The sequence below is a fragment of the Heterocephalus glaber genome, unplaced genomic scaffold (assembly GCF_053883595.1).
Source record: "Heterocephalus glaber isolate CG9 unplaced genomic scaffold, H.glaber_assembly_v1.0 deba00001504, whole genome shotgun sequence".
NCBI lineage: Eukaryota > Metazoa > Chordata > Mammalia > Rodentia > Bathyergidae > Heterocephalus > Heterocephalus glaber.
Window position 1 is genome coordinate 67738304 of NW_028258324.1, and position 16628 is coordinate 67754931.

The window sequence follows — 16628 nt, forward strand, 5'->3', positions numbered from 1 at the left end:
CTCACAGGGCCCATGAGTGAATTGACACAGGGTAGAAAATCGTTAACCTATAATTAGTGAGTTAGTTGCTGGAGACTCAATGAGTATGAGGTTGAGAAATTAAAAATCAAAGATCCACTTTTTAAGTCTTGCATCTAGGAGTCCCACTATGTTCTCACTGTGAGGATAAAGAACAATCTCTGCTTCTGGCGAGGGAGAAGAAATATAACTATTTTTAAAAATAGTCAGAGTGGGCCGGGGATTTAGCTCAGTGGTTTCACTGCCTGCTGCGCAAGCGCAAGGACCCGAGTTCAATCCCTGGTGCAAAAGAAAAAAAAAGTCAGAGGCCTCTGTTTTCCTTAACATGGTCTTGCCTCATGGTAATTCTTTCACCAGAATAGGACATACTTGAGTATTACCAAATTCTAACCTGCAAAAGGGAAATAAATACTCAATGCCAATGACTTAGCCTTTAACAGGTGCAATGGGAACTACCCATCTCCCTTCCATTTCTGACATAGATCTGCATGTGGATAATGGAAGCAGCACCCTGGATGTGGCACCACCTAAAAGGCTCATACCCTGGATGGGATAAAAGGGAAAGGGAGGCTTGCTGCTGCTGCTACCTTCCTGTCTGCCTTGCTGTAGCCTGTTTCTCCTCTGTCATGTCCTTCTGCCATGCCACCCTGCCTTAAAGATAGTTGACTATGGACTGAAACCTCTAAAAACTGAGCTGAAATAATCCTTTCCTCCTTTAACTTGTGGGTGTTGGCTAGGAAAGGAACATAGCAATGGACTTAAAATTAGAAAATAAGTGTATAAATTCTAAATCCAACACTCACTGACTTGCTTAGCCTTTTTGAATCTTAATGTTTTGTCTGTAATAGATGAATAAATATATCCACTTCATTAAATTGAGTGATTTGTGTACTGACATAATTTAGATGTGGGGCATAATGATAAAATATCAGATAGTATTATTTCAAAAAAGAAAGAATATTAAGTTTTGCAATAATATCATTTTGATGGAATAAAATACTTAAACTGAATATTTAAAGAATGCAGAAGATATAAGGTGCATATATGGAAAGGAGACAGGTATTTAAACCAACAACCAAGAAAAAGATAAAATGAAAACTTAGAGCACTTTCACTCGTAGGACACTGCTATGGCTTATATCTAGATGTTCCCCCAAAGCCTCTTGTGGTCAAAGGTGGGGCTTTTTAGAGGTGCCTGGATTGAGGGTGTGTAATACTAGATAAATCATGTGATGCTGGAATTAAGGGTGTGATTCTGGAATTAAGGATGCCCCACTCTGGGTGTGGGTGGCACCACCCAAAAGGCAGGGATAAAAGGTCATTAAAAGGGAATGGCTGTATTTGCTGTTGCTGCATGCTGCTTTTCTGTCTCCTGCCTCCTTGCCATGGACTGTTTCTCTTCTGTGAGGCCTCTCTGCCATGCCATCCTGTCTTGAAGTCAGCTAACTATGGACTGAAACTTCTACAAACCATGAGCTAAAATAAACTTTTCCTCCTTTAACTTTGAGTATTGGGTATTTTGTCTTAGCAACAAGAAAAGTAACTAAGACAGGTTCATCTTACTTCTACAGATAACCCAATGGCTACTGGCTCTTACCATGAAATATTTCACAATGGCTATATCTAAGAAAGCATGTTCAGGCTTACCTCAGGAAATTCTAATTCCACAGGTCTGGAGTAGTACATTTTAAAAACTCCAAGGCTGATACTGAAATACACTCCTGGGTAAAAATTACCATAAATAGGGCCAGGGATTTAACTCAGTGGTGCCACCACCTGCCTTACAAGCACAAGGTCCTGATACAAAAAAAAAACAAAAACAAAACATAAATATAAAATTCTGAAGCTCAGGAAGTTTGAGCTTCTTGCCTCTATCTAACATTATGAGTGGCAGAGGCAAGATTACAGCAAGGTGCTTTCATTCCTACCTATGTACTCTTTTCCATGGTAAAATTCTGGAAAGCAAGGTCAACTTTTGTTCATCTGGTTATGATGGCTGAGCCTCGTTGACATTAGACAGCAGCTTACTCTCTGAGGGATGGAGTCCAGGAGAATGCCACAGTCATAATGCATGAATTTAACTGATAAGAGAGCACATTGAAAGCAATGGGGATAGTTATTTTAAAAATGGAGAAAGAGCAGTCAAGACAATTACACTGCAAAGCTGTGGGGATATCGCACAGCCTGCCAAGGACAGCATGGTTAAGAGGTTAACTTCTTCAGGTTTTCAGTTTCCATATGGACATGAGAATGCACTTGAGACCTAAATGAGACCAGTGTGGAGCCTGCTGATATTAGGGAGAATTTTAAGCTTGTGTAAATGGCAGCCAAGACCCCATGAAGCAAGCAGGAACAAGCAGCCCTCCTTGATCTTGACTGCAATAGATGTTTTGCCAAGATTCAGACTTGTTCCTACAAAGGTAGTTCACAAGATTCATGCTTGAGTATTTTCAGAATGTGGCCTACAGTCTTCTTTTGGAGTTATTGATTTTCCCAAGTTCCTTCCAACAGGAACTTGGGAATCCTTGTTATAATCCATTTTCCCAGCTTCTTGTGTACTCCTCAGTGAGGGCACTGTTCTGTTCTCAGCCATTGGATTAGATCTCCCATGGTTGTTGAGACAAAAGAAGTCAGTTCTGTCTTTCTCCCTGCCTACTTTTCATCAAAAGTTACTTTTTGTCTTCATTTTTATAAATCCAAGTGTCTTAAATAACACTTTTTCATGAGGTAGGGATAGGTGGGCCTTGTGAGCTTTAGTTACTGCATGTGTCAGTTGCATATGTCAAGAATGTAGGAAGAGATCAGCAAGGGCTACTGTTTCAGAGCAAAACCTGCTCTGCTCACAACATGCTCTAAAGACAATGAGGCTGTGTGATCACAGGTGATGAATGTTGCTTAGGGTGGCAGCACTGTTCCACTATTTTCTCTTCTTGTTCTTCCTTTACAGCCCCAGGATTTATAATGCTTTGTCTTGCCCAGCTTTGATCACAGCCTGATAAATGTCATAAGCTGTGCACACTCTGAGGTTTTATTTTGTGTGTATGTTTTCTTCTATTTTGTATTTGTTATAATCCATGTCACCCCATAATGGATTAATTTTTGCATTCACTTTTTGTTCTTGGAAAGCTCCTAAGATTTAAGAAATGAATGTCCAGTGTGCAAATACACAGAATTGAGCTGAAAAATCATTCTGGCATGGATATATAGGAATCTGATAAACATAGCCCAGGGAATTTGATAACTATAAAGAGGACCAGCTCAGGTATGAACGGGCCTAGATTGAATCTAAGCTGTGCCATGATCTGGATGAATCATTTTGCCTTCCTGCCCAGTTTCCCTTTCTTTGTTATTAAGCACTGGACTAAGCTGGCTTCCAAGTCTAGTTGTAGTTCTGGCATTCTGACCATGAATCAGGGCTCTAGAACTACCTGAAGACATACAGAAGATACTGCTGTGTGCTGTGTTAGGGCTTGGAGCACACCAGGCTGTTCCATGTGAATCCCAGAGCAGTGACCTGGAACATAGCTCGCTAAAAGGTGAAAGTCCTCCCTCCTGGTAGAAGTCACTTTCCTACTGAGAGAGCTGGGCAGCTGTGGAAAAGCTGGAAGAGGAGGATAGACTGCGTGTGTGTGTGTGTGTGTGTGTGTGTGTGTGTGTGTGTGTCTGAGAAGAGGGGAGGTAGGGAGGTAGGTGAAACTGCTTACTTTGAGGAAGGCAAGATGCTAGAAAGATCACTGCTTGAAAACACTAAGAAAGACTTATGGGCAAGAGGACCAATTTAATCCTTGATATTTCCAAAGAGCTGAAGTACATGTGGGAAAGAGAAGACATGCAAGCTATTTGTCAGGCTTAACCTGGTTGTGAAATGGTGAGTAAATGTGCTCTTTAGCTCCAAGCTACAGCTTGATAAGTTACAAAAACCCACAGCAAAACAGGTGGCCGATACAGGTGCTGTCTCCGCCCAACAAGAGCTGTGCTATCTCGGACACAGAACACGGGATGGGGTGTTCCCAACATAGAGATAGAAACTACCAATAACAGCATCTTTTTCATGCCAAGTCACCTGAAAATATCCACACATCTGCCTTGATCGCAGCATGGACCCCGACCACAAATACTTGCTCTGATCCTTATACCTGATAGATGTGCCAGACCTCTCTTCCATTGCCCTATGAAACTTTCTGCCTTTTCTTTGTTCAGGACTGGCAGCCTCTTGCCTGCCATCAGTCCACCTCTGCCCAGGTGAACAAAGTCTGTGCCTCTTTGCCTTCACCAGCCTGCTCAGGTGGTCTCATCCCTCCACTGTTTGTTACATTATTCACTCAACTTAAAGCGGAAATGAATATGCTCGAAGCTAAACACAGAGGCTGTGGGTTATCCCATTCACCTACTTCTCTCTAGTTGCATCCCAGGAATTCTGATGGAGTATAAAGAAGGCCAGAGTAAGAATGAAAGACCTGGGTTGAAATCCAAGCTCTGCCAGGACTGGGTAGTAGCAACCAGGTGAGGTGGCCAAATGATGAGGATATTGAGTAGATCCAGCTGGAGGAGGTAGCTTTAGGCCTCTTCCAGTTTTAGATCTATGAAAATCTTGAGGTGTATCTTCCCTTCCTCAGATTGAAAATAAAATATAGGAAAATTCATCATAGCCCTACTTGGTCTGCTACAAGTCAGGCTCTTAGTGTAAGTGGGCTAAATGAGTGTTTGCCTGCATAATGATTATCATAAAGTCTAGGCTAACCCTCAAGTCAATGAGCACACAGTGATCTTATATCCACTTTTTTCCTTCTGAAATGTTTTCATTTTAAGATTTCTTCCTTAAGTGCAAGTGATAGACAGACCTGAAGTATCACAACGGTTATTGAATCTTGCTTTGATGAAATTGAGAACTGAAACAAAACAAGACATTATGTAGAATCTGCACTTACCCAAGAGACATTATTTACTTCTGTCCTGCCAAGTCCAATTTGATAAAGAAAATCCATTGTTTAATTCTGATTTCATTCATTTTCAGTGACCTTCATTTCACCTCTACGCATTTAATTCACTCAATCTCATGGGGTCAGCTTTTAATAACAATTGGATTTAATACTCAAAACTCACAATTTAAGGAAGCAGAAGTTTCATTTAGCTCACAGTTTCAGGAGATTCAGTACACGGTCAGCAGGCTCCAAGGCAGAAGCTTCATGGCAGAAGGGACTAGTAGAGCAAAGCTGCTTAGTTTAAGGGGGCCAGGAAGCACAGCAGGAAAAAAATGCCAGAGAAGAATGAGTAAGGGATATATATATATATATAAAACCCAAGGTCATACCTACAGGACCAGCTTCACATATGCAAGATTAACCTAATGAAGTTGATATATCAGTATTAATGGTCACACATGGCCACATACTTGACCTTGTCATATCCCAGGTCATCATCCACTTAACCACATTCTGCTTTCTCCTTCAGCAACTCCCACCAAACCCACTGATAGACTTTTTCAGCCTGTGACGTTTCCACCCACTAGAGTCCTGTTGACTTTGCTCCCTTCTTTCTCCAATTTAGACAGTGTAGTCAAATCCTTGGATGTGTCCCATCTCACTACAAATTTCTCAACTTAAAATGAATCTATTTCTTGTTTTTGTTCAATTGTAAAAGTAAGCTTCTAGATACTTTTGGAAAAACACAAGTATGCTCACTGATTCCCCTGCACATTTATGTTCCTCAATCTCAGTGAAGTTTTCCATACTGAAAATCTCCCAGATTCATTTTCCCACTTTACTATGTATTTTGAACTGTGTCCATTCTCCAAAAATTACAACTTTTCTGTTTGGCTGACTCACTCCCAAGAGATGCCCTTACTTCCTTCCAGGTGAGGCTGAAATTTCTGATGAGAGTTTCCTCAAACACATTCTGCCAAACCTGTAAACTCTTCCTTCCCCGCATCCATCCTTTCCTTCTCTGTTCTCCCTTTGGCAGTAGAGGAGTCCTTTAACCTAAGTTGTTTTTCTTATTAGGTTTCTGACCAGTCTGTCAGTCTCCTTTGAGTTTCTCTTCTCTGTGCCTGTTAGTGTCCCTCATTGTTTTCCTTCTCGTCCTGTGCCACTCTCCTCAGGAAATCCCACATATTCCCACGGACAATTGCATTATATACCTGATGCCCTTCTAGAGTCCCAGTCTCTCCAGGGCTTCATAACCTTATCTACTCTTGCCCTTTGACACTTCCACTAATTCCCACAGGGCTGTCAGCATGCCCAATTAATTTCTTTTTCCTTCCCCGAGTCAAATCCTTAACTTTTGCTTTCTATTTTGGTCAATGGATCACCACCATTTATCTGCTAGCACAAGCTGGAAGGCCAGTTGCTGACCTGCTCCCCTTTACCATCTTTTCCTGACTGCTGCCTCAAAGAAGTTACCATGCCTGGCCAATTCTTCTTCCTAAGTTAATATCCTTCAAATCTATTTCTTCTGCTACTGCTCAAGCTGGGTCACTATATCTTGGTTCTTCCTGACTCTCCAATTGATTTTAATCTACATCACATTAATCCCTCAACTGAATACCAATGTTTCCTCTTAAGAGAAAGGTCAAAATTTTCAATTTGACTCCCACAGTATTTCATGACCAGGCCTCTGACTTTTTATTTAGACCAGGAGCACTAGTAACCTCAACCTCAGCACTATTAACATTTTAGGCTGATTAATATCTTGTTGTGGGAGGTTGTCCTATGCTTTTCAGTATGTTTAACAGCATCCCTAGCCTCTGCCTACTGCCATCACTACTATAGCTGTGATAACCAAAAATGTCTCTAGATATTGCCAGATATCCCCATGAAGGCAAAAGTAACCCTGGTTGAGAACCACTGCTTTAAACTGATCTCTTTCTACACTCCACACTCTATAAGTTTCAAAGACTAGCTTTATTCAACTGTTCTCCTTTTAGCTGATGAGTCATTTATCTTAATATGTTTTTATATTTATAACAGGCTTGTTGATATATAATTCACACCTCTACTTAAAATGTATGAATTAATGGTTTCTCATCGAAGCACAAATTGGCACAATGATTACCACAATCAATTTATAACATTTTCATCACTCAATAAAAACAAACAAACCAAACAACCATGCTGATTGGCAGTGACTTTCTTTCTTCCAACTTTCCCATCCCTAGCCAATCACTAATCTACTTGTTTGTAAAAATTTGCCTTTTCTATATTTTTCGTTTAAGTGGAGTCATATAATATGTGGACTTTTGTGACTAGTTTCTTTTACTTAGCATAATGTTTTCAAGGTTTGTCCATGTTTTGTCATGTGACTTTGTATTGCTTAACAGTGTTCTATATGATGACATTTCTCAACTTTCTTTCTATCTTAGGAAACTTCAGCGCTTTTTCTTTCATTCGAGCAGCACCCTTCCCTTCATCATATAACCCTGTCTTTGCACATTGCCAAGCCCCGATGTCTACCCTCTACCAGTCTTAGAACACTGGCGTGATAAGGGGGAACTTTCCAAAGCCAATATAGAGTCATTTTGCTCTGATCTCACATTAATAACTGGGTTCCTCCTCAATGAAGACTTTAATACTCTTTCTCTTCTCTGCCCCCATTCCTCACCTTTCTCTTCATCCTTATAACTAAGATTGGTAGAGTTGGAACTGTTGAGTTCTTAAAATAGTGTAGTGTGCATATTTTGAAGCATCACATAATTCAATGCCTGTTTTTCTCATCACAGATGGTCCCTGACTAATAATGATTTGATTTAGAATTTTTGAGTTTACAATGGTACAGAAGCAAGAGGCATTTAATAGAAACTTTAACGTACATTAACTGTATGTTAATGGTGTGTGCCCATACAACTATTCTGTTTTGCACATTCAATATAGCATTTGATAAACTACATGAGATATTCAACACTTTATTATAAAATAGACTTGTATTAGATGTTTTTCCTAGCTACAGACTAATGTATTAATACCTCTAGTACCTGGCACGTTGTCTGGTACACATTGTCTGGCATTTTAATAAATGTTAAATAAATGAAAGAAAGAACAAGATACTGCTTTGATCGGATGCCTGGTATTGTCATTTTCTTGGATCTAGGCCTAGCTTGGCCTTGGCCAGGCTTCCCAAAGATGGAGTCTTGCCTTCGCCTAGGTATGGAAGTTGTAACAACGACCTGCTGTCAGTCTCTGTGACTACCTCCTCTCTGCCTGCCAATGGTCCCAACTCTTAGGTCTACAAGTGATTCGTTCTCCTTGGTTCCTCATGGGCCTCCTCATGCAGACTCACTGGCTTCTCCTGACTCCCTGCTCTCACTGTTCTCACCTTGTTCTTTACCCCTTGTCTCAAAAAAGCCAGAGGTCTAGTACAGGAAAAGTCCAGGTCACCTCATTTAGGCAGCTGAGTTCACTTTTGCTGGGATCAGAGAATAAGCATGCTCACAGGGGGAGCAAAAGATTAAATTCCTTCCCACTCCTTGCTAACTGACACAGTGTGGAAAGATTATTTTTATGTCACATTTATTTTAATGATTTTATGTAACAAAGCACACTTTTAAGTGCTTTGTAAATGTTCACTTGCTTGATCAACATAACAGCATCATGAAGTAGCTGCCCTTCGTATCCCCATTTCATCGATGTGGGCACCAAGAACTGAAATGATCTGTGTACCAGCACAGGGCTGAGAACTGGCACAGCCAGGACTCAAAGTGTAACTCTAGCAGTGTAACTCTAGCATCTTGTTCAGCTGCCTCTCTTAGCCCTCGGCCTATCTACCTCTGCTCTCCCATTCGGAAGGCTCCTCCAGCCTCTCTTCTCCTGGCAAACTCTTACCCAGCCCCTATGTCTCAGCTCAGATATTTTTCTCTAATAAACAAACCTATCCTTTCTCTTAAGCCTAGGTTTTGTGTGTGCTCCGTGTATTCGCATAGCGGCTGGTGTTTCTTTTATACTTTCTTGCTTTCAAATCGATTGACTTCACTATAATCTCCCTATGACTTAAACTCTTCTAAAGGAGGAGTGTTTTCTGCCTAGTAGACATTAAGCCCTCAAACAGAAATGAACTACCTGATGAGCGCCAGGTGCTCATAAATATTTCTTACACGAGGGGACTGGGGATGAGACTCAGGGATAGGGCACTTGCCCAGCATGCATAATGCCTTCACTTCTATCCCCAGGACTGAAAAAGCTTACATTAAAAAATGAATCTAAATATCCCTGTTTTGATATCAAAATTTAATATTATTCTATGAGCTTCTGTTTGACTCCTTCCATTCCTTACCATTCATTTAGCCCTTTCCCCTGGGTAGCAGCTGGGGAGGGGCAGGAATAGTAAACTGATCCTATCTCACACCTGAGCACAGGAGCACCAAGATGAGTCCAAGGCCCCTAGTGAAGTATCATCGCTTCCCTTCAACACCATGGAGTTTGAGTACTCTAGCCTGGGGCAGCCATCTGCCTCTCCTGCTGAGCCTCAGGGTGTGCACAGAGGAACTCTGTGACTGCTACATCTACTTCTTCAAGAAAGTCCAGTCTTGGGGTGAGGCAGAGAAGGAAGATCAAAAGAAAATTGCGCAAAGCATAGTGGCACATCCCAGCAGCCTTGGAGACTGAGTCTGGGAAATGGAAAATTTGAGCCCAGACTGGGCAGGCCGTGGAAGAAATGGACAAAAACCATACAGAGCTCAGCTTGTCTCAGCTAATGGAGCACAGGGTTCCTTTCCATTGTGTGGACCTGAGTCAGGTGCCCTGGTGCTGGCAACATGGAGGCTTTATCCATACACTGGAGCCCGTCCAAGAACACAGGAGCCAAGAGCGTGAAACCCTGAGGAACAATGAATGAAGCCACCACCCCGCTACCTCCCACATCACGCAGAACAGAAGAAAGAGAAGGCACCGGCAAAGAAGTAGAGCACGTGGACCGTCAGGGCCTCGTGGCTGTCCTTTCCAGACTGCAGAAATGTAGATGGGCAGACGGAAGCCACTGTCAATCCGACTCTGTTGCTCTCTCACTGTGCAGACCAAAATATTTTAAAGGCTGACAATTCTTCAGAGATTTGAGTTCAATATCTGATATAGAAAAAACACAGACTTCTGGGATTACAGAAGTGTCTTTCAATTAAGTAAAATTGCTAAAGGAAAGAGAGGATATTTATTTTGTATTCTGAGCCCAGGAATATTTCTTCAAACAGCATTATATAGTTTTTAAAAGGGAGGACTGTCTGAAAATAATGAATACCATTGACCAAATACAAACAAGGAGGCACCAGATTGCAAGGAAGCCAGAGCAGAAAAGAACAAGCTCGACAACATCTCCCAAAAACAAAGAGAAGGGAGAGCTGGTGAACAACTAGATAAAAATAAAGATGTAGAGGGAAATGCAGAGGATCCCATTTTGGCATAAAATGAAATATGGAAAAGGAAAGTGTGAAATGAGGAGAAACAAAGAAAGTAGAAGTTAAAGAAAGACTTACATTTATTTTAAAAGTATCTCACAAGCAGCAATCAAAATCAAAGAACAGAGTTCTACACATACTAATACTCTGGTGTTTGTTTGTTTGTTTGTAATACAGATGGGTAATGGAGGAACCTACATGTGTCCAGGAAGGGATGGGAGAAGATAATTTATGTACAAGGAAACAAAAATGAGGTTGGCTTCAGATAATTTCTCATTAATATTAAATGCCAGAGAAAAAAACATACAGGGCTAGAAAACGCTATCTAGTCAAGTGATTTTCACTTGCAAAAGAGGAAAAAATAGTTCTTAACTAAGGACCACACTTCACAGAAATCCTGTTAAAACTGTTCTCAGAAAGAAAACTCTAGAGTAGGGATGTGATTAATGCTTTAATATTTAATGTATATTTTACCTCCAATTTGTTTACCATTCTTAGGAAGGTTCATGTATTTAGTATTTTGGACAGTTTAAAAATGTTATGAATATATATTAATTTTATAAAATAATGGGCATCTTGGAACATCATATAACATGCTTTGCTTATCTTCATCCCTCTCTCTCCCCATTTCTTTCTCTCCTCATACCTTAGCTCGTCTCTAATAATCTTTATTCTTCTTTCATGTTCTCTCTCCTCTTCATTTCTAGATTTCTCATATGAAAATAAAATGTGACACTTGACCTTCTGAGTCTGACCTATTTCACTTAACTGATGTTTTAATTGCTAATCTATAACTTCTGCAAGGCAGGGAGTTTGCTTGTTTTTTGCTCGCTCCTACGTGCAAACTAGAAACGTACAATTGATGCTCAAGAAATATTTTTGGAGAATTGACTCATATTAACCAGAAGCAGATGCCTTTCCCACATGTGGTTTTTAAATAATTTTCTGATTTACATTCATGGATTTTCTGATACTGAATCCATAACCTAGGAGTGGTCACTTGACTCACTATGGGCTAGTTGGAGTGTTAGATTTCCTGGCCACAACACAGGGTTTGGTGATGGGCGTAAGAGCCACTCTGGATCAGTTAGGCACCTTCTTAGGACTTGAGCTGAACAGTAAAGTGATGCTCGCATTCTGCTGGAGCTCTGAGCTGACAGAATGTCAGCCTGTACCTCTTGGTAGACAGCTTGACACTGCCAGGTAAAATGTTCTTGAGAATGAAACAAGTACAAAGACAAGTTCTAAGTACTTGTTTCTAGCACATTAAGGGATGTGCATCCATATTTTCTGATAATGTGAACAAACAGCTCTTTTTCACCCCTTAAATTGTTTTGACATGATTATTTTTACACTTATGTTAGAGTTGACTGTACTTCATTTTTTATGCTCTCCTTATCAAGTTTTAGTGTTGGGTCTTCTTTAGTCCCATAAAAATATTCAGGAAGCTTTTCATTTTATTACACTCTGGAATATGTTGGAAAGCTGATTGTTCACAGTTCCTTCCACCCATGCCCAGACATATTGAAAGACAGACACTGGACCTAGCAAGAAACTGAAATATGATGTTCTCTTAATTCCTAGCAGAGCTGGACAGATGAACAGCTAGAACACTGCAGTGAACGTGGGAGCCTCCTAAGGGATGCCTCAGCCTGGGAGGTTTCAAAAGTCATAGCCTCTCCACTCCCACCCACCCTACACACCACTTTGATAGGTGGCCAGGCCTGGCGGGGCACAATTGAGCCAATCTTGGTTGTTGCAATTTTCCTAGAAAATTGTATATTTCCCTTAGATTTTTCAACTAGTTAAACTTTTGTCTCTCCTCATGCTTTATATTTTTATTTTCTCCCTTTCTTCAAGGCTCAAATTCCTAGGAACCTGCCCATTTTACTGACCTTTTACCTGAATCACCTCTTCTATTCATTGCTTCTAAGTTTTACTTGTAGCATTCTAAGAAGTTATTACTTCCTCCTTTTATTTTATTAATTATGCATATTTGGCTTTTTTGGTTAGCTTTTCTACTGTCTTGACTTGGAAGCTTGGTGGTTTTTTAAGCTTTTTCCATTTAAACCTATGAATAATCTTTAAAATACTGCTTGGTGCCAGCCCATAGTTTTTCTATGCACAATTTTCATTTTTGCTCATTTTTAGATAATCTCAGGGGATAGTTTTGATTTGATTTGTGGGGTTTTTGTTTGTATGATTTTTTTAATTTTCTAAAGTTTCAGTTTGAATCTACCATTTACGTGGATCTATCCCAAATTGTGTGGTGCTCCCAGAATGTAGTCCATAAAATTTTAAAATTTTGAAATGTGGTATTAAGAATTTTCTTCATGACTAAGTGTAATATAACTTTTTCTATTTCTATAGGAATGTGAGACTATATATTCTCTATAAGTTCCAGTTACTAAATTTTCTGATAAATTTGTCCTAATAACTCTATTATTAAATTCATTTAAGTATTCATTTTAAACATTTTTTGTCTGTTAGTTCAATCAAATTCTAAGACAAGGTATTAAAAGACCTTTAGGGGTTTCTTTATTATTTTTTGGTTTTTACTTCTAAGAGTTAAGAGTTCTGTGACTTGCAATGCATTATTTAGAGTACATGAAAGTTAGAGACAAGTATATAGTCTGGTATTTTGTCAAATAAAGATCATTTCCTTCTCTATTATTTTGAGATGGGGTTCTTGCCACGTTGCCTAGCCTGGTCTTGAACGTCTGGCTCCTAGACTCAAGCAACTCTCCTGTCTCAGACTCCTAAATAGCTAGGACTATGGGGAAGCACCACTGGTCTTTTTCCAATTTGACTCTTGGCTTCGAGATTTCTTTTATCTGATATTAACATTTCAACCATTGGTTTGGGAAGGTGAATTTTGAACATGTGTATTTATTTTTATTGTATATATTAATGGGGTGCTGTAGTGGACTAATTAATGGTCTACTTGAGTGGGAATGCCCAGCAGAACTGAGTCAGTGTGGTGCTGGATGTGGAAATCCACCTGACAACTGTTTGCCAGAATGGCATAAAAAGAGAAGGAGAGGGGAAGCTGGCATTGCTGTTGCTTTGCCAGGAGAAGTTTGCCAAGACTGGTTTTGCTGATACAAATTCGGCTGTTCTCCAAGGAAGAGGAGCTGAGGCTTCACCTTGAGTGTGGCTTCCTGGCTCCAGTGCAGGTCCCTCAGCCTTGTCACACAGATCCTGTACCCTGCAGGCCCAGATTTTGTAGCTTCCACTGCTGGCCTCAAGGCCTTTCCAGTGCAGATTATTGACATGGACTTGCATCAGACAGTGCCGTGGGCTGTAGGCCTTTAGCTGGACTTGTGTGGGACATTGCCATGGGATCCAGGCCCTCAGTTGGATTCTTCCCAACTCTAGCATGTGGACAGATCTCTTTTACTCTTCTGTTTTGACTTTTTGGGTGAATATTATAAAATAATCCTATAAATTATGTGTCCTATACTAAATCTATTCTCTTGCAAACCCTGACTACAACAGGTACAATGTGATATTCTGATACATGTATACAGTGCTTTGTGGGAGGATTAAATCAAGCTAATTAACTCATACATTATCTTGTGTATTTATCATTTTTGTGGTCAGAACATTGAACATCTGCTCTCTCCAATTTACAAGGAAACACCAGATTATTTTTCACCATAGTCACCATGCTCTACAATAGCTCTCCCTTATTGTTCCAGCCTGACTAAAACATTGTACCTTTTGATCAACTTCTCCTCATTGCCTCCTCAACAGCACAGCCCCGGCCTCCAGTAATTCTCATTTTAGTCTTCATTCATATGATTTCAACTATTTTAGATTCCACACACAGTGAGGCAAGGACAAATTGTTCAATAAATGGTGTCAGGAAAACTAGATATCGATGCTGCAGGCGGAGCCTGAAAATGGCCCTTCGTCTCCTCCCTGCTCCCTCTTTCTCCTCCATAGATTAGAGGCCCTGGATTGTTGACCCACATTGAAGACCGCGGATGGCACAGCCCCAGGAGGCAGCTACATTGTATCCTTCCCTGTTCTCTTTCTGCGCATGCCCCAATCAGGAAACAATCATGCTGCGTTCCACTTAGGCCACGTAGGCCATGTAGCACTGTTTGCCCCGCCTTCTCTTCCTGTTTGCCTTCCACTATAAATAAAGCAGATGATGCTCCAGGCGGCCATTAGCTCCCGACAAGCTATGGTTCAACCTGGTCCCAGCTATCAAGAGTAATCTTGGTTTCATCATATTTTCTTAATTTCCCACTGCTCTTCCCAGCTTCAGACCCTATGCTGTGTAGGTCACAGCATATGTACATGCAGTAAAATGAAACTGGACCTTTATCCTATCCCGTATGAAAAATCAAAATGGATAAAGGACTTAAAAGTGTAAAATAACTAGAAGAAGACAAAAAACAAGACTTCATTTGAAGTCTTGGCAGATTTTTTTTTTAGATATGACTTCTAAAGTAAAGGCAACAAAATTAAAAATATATGAATGAGATGACATCACATTAAAAAGCTTCTGCACAAAGGAAGAAGCCAATAGAGTGAAGAGACAACCTATAGAATGGGAGAAAATATTTGCAAACCATACATCTGATAAATGGCTAATATTCAAAACACATATGGAACTCAATATTAAAAACAATTTCACAGTAAGCAAATATTCCTAATTTTCCTTCTCTGTCAGTCTCCTAAGCGCTGTGGTTACAGGTGTGTGCTACCACCCCAACCTCTAAAGATAGTTTTAGTCTTTTTAAAATTCTTATACTCTTTTTCCTTTGTCTTGCCTTATCATACTAGCTGGGATCTCTTAAACAATAGTGAATACAGGAGAGAAATTAGTTGTTTTGTATTGTTCTTATTCTGAGAAAGATGCTTTCAACATTTTACCATTGCATATAAATTTGCTGAAGTTGTTTATGTACCTGCTGCCTCACAAGCTTAAGAGCTTTTATCATAAATAGGTGCTGGATTTTATCAAATATATTTTCTTCACCTGTTCCTATGATCATATTAGGTGCTGTATTCATGCGGCAAATTAATTGACAGTTATTTTGTCATATGAATCTTGAAATTTTGTAGTGAAATCAACTTGAGTGGGATATATTATGTTTTTTAAATAGTGCTAAAATCTACATGTTACTCCTTAGTTTGGGACTTTACATGTATAGGGAAAAGTGACCTGTAATATTTCTTTTTTGTACCATTCTCATCATACTTTGTTATCAAAATTACGTTGATCCTAAAAATAAATTAGAGACCTGGAAGGAAGCTCCCCCGCTGCCATCCCAAGCTCCTAGGGCAGAGAAGGTGAGCCGCGTAGGTGCCAGAAGCACCCCCCACCATGGAAATGAGAAGACACATAAACAAGCCTCAAAAACAGACTTCCAGATCACCTACAGCAACCCCAAAGGGAAACGAGATGGAACACTCTGATACTCAACCACCTGGACTCTCTGAACTGGCAACAAAAGAGGATCTGGGAAAAATGAAATCAGAAATAATTACTCAGATAACAGCAAAGATTTTGCTCATGGTGCAAGACATGATTAATAAATCTAGAGAGGACACAGATAAAAATATAGAGGATCTGAGGAACATGAGGGAATCCCAACATAGGAAACAAAAGGAACCCATAAAGCAGATACAAACAGATTTCCAAGAGATTAAAAACTCCATCGAAAGTCTGTGCAACAGAATGAACCAATGTGAGGATAGAATTTCAGATATAGAAGATAAGATTGCAATTAGTGAGGAGGAAAAGAAAAATTGCTTTAAAATTGTAAGGGAACATGACAAATCAATCCAGCAGCTGCCAGATGATGAAAAGAAGAATAACATAAGACTGATTGGGCTCAATGAAGAAAGAGGAGAGAGTGCAGATGACATAAAAAAACTCTTCACAGAAGTGATGGCAGAAAATTTCTCAAGGAGGGGAAAAGAACTTGACATACAGATAAGTGAGGCATATAGGACTCCAGCTAGCCTTGATCAAAAAAAATCTACAAATAGGCATATAATAGTTAGGATTCCAGAAATCCAACAGAAGAACAAAATTCCACAAGCAGTGAGAGAAAAGAAACAAATCACATACAAAGGAAAGCCCATCAGAATCACAGCAGACTTCTCAATGCAAACCCTCAAGGCAAGAAGAGCTTGGAGTGATGTATTTCAAGCCCTAAAGGAAAACAGCCTCCAACCCAGATTGATGTACCCTGCAAAACTATCTTTCAAAATGG